The 5,000-nt window shown below is 35.8% G+C and overlaps 1 protein-coding gene across 4 annotated transcripts in view; it reads right to left on the bottom strand.

The window, feature by feature from the left end:
* LOC123510026 (acetylcholine receptor subunit alpha-like) overlaps positions 1-5,000 on the bottom strand; it is a 240,940-nt gene that overhangs the window by 64,526 nt on the left and 171,414 nt on the right. The gene's annotated exons all lie outside the window — the stretch shown is intronic.

The raw sequence follows: 5,000 nt of genomic DNA, 5'->3' as shown, positions 1-5,000 counted from the left end.
GTGGTAGGAGAAGTAGTAGTAGTAGTAGTAGTAGTAGTAGTAGTAGTAGTAGTAGTAGTAGTAGTAGTGATAGTAGTAGAGTAATAATATTAGTTCCATTTCTTCTTCTTCTTCTTTTTTTTTCTTCCTCTTCTCCTGTAATCAGTCTTGTTCAGCCTAATCGATTGACAGACTAATTAAACATGTCTAGGCCGAAGTGACTTAGGTACTCTCTCTCTCTCTCTCTCTCTCTCTCTCTCTCAACACTACGAGGGGAGCAGCGTCGTCCCTCACCATTCCCCTCTCCCAAAACGCCTCGCCACCTCCCCTCACCCCCTTTCCCGTCTAACCTAGGTAACGAGAAGCCAATGGTAATGTGGCTCACTAACTCAAACGCTTTTTGTATTGACTTTAACCTGTGTGTGTGTGTGTGTGTGTGTGTGTGTGTGTTTACGTTCCCTTGAAATACCCCTGTGTGTCTCTTTATCTAATTATTATTCATACCTTCAATTCTATCTCTCTCTCTCTCTCTCTCTCTCTCTCTCTCTCTCTCTCTCTCTCTCTCTCTAATATGTTTATCAAGTATATTTTTCCTTCATCCCTCCATCTAATATAAATCCAGAGCGTAACACGGTTTTAATATCTTGATGGGGAAATGTGGGAGACAGGCAGGGAGAGAGGGAGAGAGAGAGAGGGAGTGGGGAGGAGAGGAGGGGGAGGAAAATGGAGTGATGAGGCAGGATAGAAAAACAGATAATGGAGGAGAGTAAATAGATGAGGGGAAGAGAAGGAAAGGGGAGGGGAAACTAAATGGTTATAGGTGAAGGAAAAGGAGAAGAGGAAAGGAAAAGAAGAGAAGAAATAAAAGATAATAGAGAAAGACGGTAATGAGAGAGAGAGAGAGAGAGAGAGAGAGAGAGAGAGAGAGAGAGAGAGAGAGAGAGAGAGAGAGAGAGAGAGAGAGAGAGAGAGAGAGAGAGAGAGAGAGAGAGATAACTGGATGAGAGGAATGGGAAAATACACGTAGAAGAGACAGAGAGAGGGGGAGAGAGGGGAGGAAGGTGAGGGAGGGAGAGGAAAGAGTGAGTGAGGGAGGAACGTATACGGAAGGAAGTGGAGGAAGATACGGTAGGAGAGGAGCAGATCGGAGGAAAGAGAGAGAGAGAGAGAGAGAGAGAGAGAGAGAGAGAGAGAGAGAGAGAGAGAGAGAGAGAGAGAGAGAGAGAGGAAAATGTATGGAGGAGAGGGAAAAGAGTGAGGGGAAACTGAGGGGAAATTTAGAACTGAATGCATGATAAGATTTATGGACATGTAATGCTCCCAATACGTGTGTGTGTGTGTGTGTGTGTGTGTGTGTGTGTAATAGATGGCAAAGATACAAGCAAATCAGGCCGCGGGATTTTCAATGGTATGGTTTTCAATAATTTTTTTCCCCTCAGATTTACGAGTATGATATTTTTCCCCTTTTTTTTCACCCCGAAGTCTTTTTTTGTGAATGTATTTTCCCCTTTTTTGCAATAGGGGCGCATTATGAGTTTTTACATAGCGGTGGTCATTTTTCCCCTCATATTTTCAACAAGTGAATGATTTTTTTAATATTTTTCCCCTTTTTTTGTTTGTTAATGCTCTCATGTATTTTTCCTCAGTGTTCCTTCATTTTTATTTTCTTATTTTCTTTTATTCCACTAATGATGAGTTGGAAGGACATTTTTCCCCTTTTTACCTTTATTCCTTTTTTCTTACTTTTTCCTTCCTTTTTTTCTTACTTTTTTTACTTTTTACTTCCTTTTTTCTTACTTTTTTCTTCCTTTTTTTTTAATTTTTTCTTCCTTTTTCCTTTTTTTTACTTTTTCTTTTTTCTTACTTTTTTCTTACTATTTTCTTCCTTTTTTCTTACTGTTTTACTTTTTCTTCTTTTCTTCCTTTTCTTACCTTTTCTTCCTTTTTTTTACTTTTCTTCCTTTTTCTTCCTTTTTCTTACTATTTTCTTCCTTTTTCTTAATATTTTACTTTTTCTTCTTTTCTTCCTTTTTCTTCCTTTTTCTTATTTTCTCTTCCTTTTTTCTTACTTTTTCCCTTTTTTCTTTTCTCTTCCTTTTTTCTTCCTTTTCCTTACTTTTTTCTTCCTTTTTTCTCCCTTTTTTCTTATTTTTCTCTTTCTTTTTTCTTACTTTTTTCTTCCCTTTTTCTTACTTTTCTCTTCCTTTTTCTTCCTTTTTCTTCCTTTTTTCTTCCTTTTTCTTACTTTTTCTGACTTTTTTCTTACCTTTTTATTCCTTTTTCTTACTTTTTTCTTCCTTTTTCTTTTTTTTCTTTATTTTTTCTTCCTTTTTCTTTTCCTTTTTCTTTTCTTACTGTTTTACTTTTTCTTTTTCTTCCTTTTTCTTACTTTTATATTTTTCATTCCTTTTTTTTTTTTCTTTTATTCCTTTTTTATTCTTATTTCATTCCTTTTATTCCTTTTCAATCTATTTTTATTCTTCTCTTATTTCTTTTTTATTTTCTCTTCCTTTTTAATGATTTTTCATTTTTATTCCTTTTTATTCTTTTTAATTTTATTCTTTTATTTCTATACATTTTTCTTTTTTTCCTTTTTCCCTCTTTCTTATTTCCTTTTTTCTTTATGTATATAGTTTTTTTCCCTTTTTTCTCTCTTTTTCTTTTTCCTTCTTCCTCTTTTCTCATTTTCTCTTTTTCTTCCTCTTTCAATTTTTTTCTCTGCATTTCTTTCTTGTTTCCAATTTTCTCTTTATTTTCCCTCTTTCCCTCTTTTTTTCTATTTTCTCTTTGTTCTTCTGTCTGTTTTACTGTATACCTTTCTTTTCTATTTTCCCATTTTTCCATTTTCTTTCCTTCTTTCTCATTTTCTCTTTCTCTTTTCTCTTTTTCTTTCCTTCTTTCTCTTTATTCTCTGTCCATTTTCCCTTTTTTTCTTTCTCTTTTCCTATATCCATTTTCTCTTTATATTTTTCTCTTTTTCCTCTTTTTCCTCTTTCTGCATCCATTTTTTTTTTTTTTTTCTTTTTCCTTCCTTCTTTCTCTTTTCCTTTCTCCATTTTCTCTTTCTCTTTTCCTCTTTTTCCAATTTTCCGTTTTTTCCATATTTTTTCTCTATCCTTTTTCCCTTTCTCTTATTTCTCTTTCCCTTTTTTCATCTTTGTCTTTCCCTCTATCCATTTTTCCCTTTCTCTTTTCTTCTCTTTTCCCTTTTCTTCCCATCTTTCTCTTTCTCTCTATCCATTTTCCTTTTCTATTTCTTTCTTTTTCTATTTTCCCTCTTTTTTTCCATCTTTCTCTTTTCCTCAATACACTTTTCCCATCTCGTCTCCCTCTAAGTGAATGATTTCCTTCGATTTTTTTTTTATATTTTGATGAAATCTTTTTTCATCCAATTTTCCTTCCTTTTTCTTATTCCTATTTTTCTTTTTCATTTCTATTTATTTATTTATTATTTAGTTAGTGAGTGTGTGTGTGTGTGTGTGTGTGTCTCTCTCTCTCTCTCTCTCTCTCTCTCAATTTATTTTCCATTTAACTTTTCCATTACGTTCCGTTTTCTTTTTTTTTTCTATTCGTTCGTGTCTCCTTACTTTTTTTACTCTTTTTTTTTTTTCGTTTTCATTGCTGGTTAGTTTTTTATTTTTTATTCTTAATGTTTTGCCTTCAATTTGTAGCTACTTTATTTATCGAAGTTCTCTCTCTCTCTCTCTCTCTCTCTCTCTCTCTCTCTCTCTCTCTCTCTCCACCACATCACATCAGAACCACAATCCTAGCATATTCTCCCCCCACACACATCCACTAAAACAGAAGAGTTCATGCCTTTACACTTCAACACACCTCCACCACACCTCACCACACTTGCCCACACCCAATTACACATACAATTTCACAACAATACACTCGGTTACACCCTACCACACCCCGCCACACCCTGCCACACCCAGCCACACCCAGCTACACCCAGCCACATCTCTTCACTCACCCCTATATAGATGTCTAGTATCTATTCATTCTAGTTTCTGTTAGGTTAGGTTAGGTTAGGTTAGGTTGAATGTAAGTTAGGTTAGGTTAGGTTAAGTTAGGTTGAATGTAAGTTAGATTAGGTTAGGTTAGGTTGAATGGAAGTTAGGTTAGGTTAGGTTAGGTTAGGTTAGGTTGAATGGAAGTTAGGTTAGGTTAGGTTAGGTTGAATGTAAGTTAGGTTAGGTTAGGTTAGGTTAAGTTAGGTTGAATGTAAGTTAGGTTAGGTTAGGTTAGGTTAGGTTGAATGGAAGTTAGGTTGGGTTAGGTTAGGTTAGGTTGAATGTAAGTTAGGTTAGGTTAGGTTGAAGGTTGAATGTTAGGTTAGGTTAGGTTAGGGTTGAATGGAAGTTAGGTTAGGTTAGGTTAGGTTAGGTTAGGTTGAATGGAAGTTAGGTTAGGTTAGGTTAGGTTAGGTTAGGTTGAATGGAAGTTAAAGAAAGAATAGGGGAAGAGACGAGAGGCGAAGAGAAGGAATAGAAGAGGGTGAGAAGGAAGGGGGAGATAAATGGAAGAGGGGGAAAATGGAGGGAAGAAAGAGCTATGAAGGAAAATAAGGGAGAAAATATAAGGAGAGAAAATGGAAGGATAGATTTGACATATTCTTAAGGTGGGACGGACACACACACACACACACACACACACACACACACACACACACACACACACACACACACACACACACACACACACACACACACACACACATGAGATCAAAGTGTATCAGGCGGAAAAGCTTCTCTTGGTGAAGGGAATCGAACTAGGGATGAATAGTGGACACACACACACACACACACACACACACACACACACACACACACACACACACACACGTACAAAGAGTGACGTATTAAATCGTATTGATCCCTCGCTACCAAAAAGGAAAGAGAAAATAAAATGAGAAAAAAAGAGAAAGAATACCATCTGAAATTTCTCTCTCCTCCAAACTTTCCTTCCCTCTAAAAACTTCCTCTGATTCTCGATTCAAGAAGGAAAGAAGGAAA

This window comes from Portunus trituberculatus, chromosome 28 (assembly GCF_017591435.1).
Source record: "Portunus trituberculatus isolate SZX2019 chromosome 28, ASM1759143v1, whole genome shotgun sequence".
NCBI classification, from domain to species: domain Eukaryota; kingdom Metazoa; phylum Arthropoda; class Malacostraca; order Decapoda; family Portunidae; genus Portunus; species Portunus trituberculatus.
The sequence above is the reverse complement of the archived record's forward strand: the minus strand, read 5'-3'. Positions and strand labels throughout refer to the sequence as shown.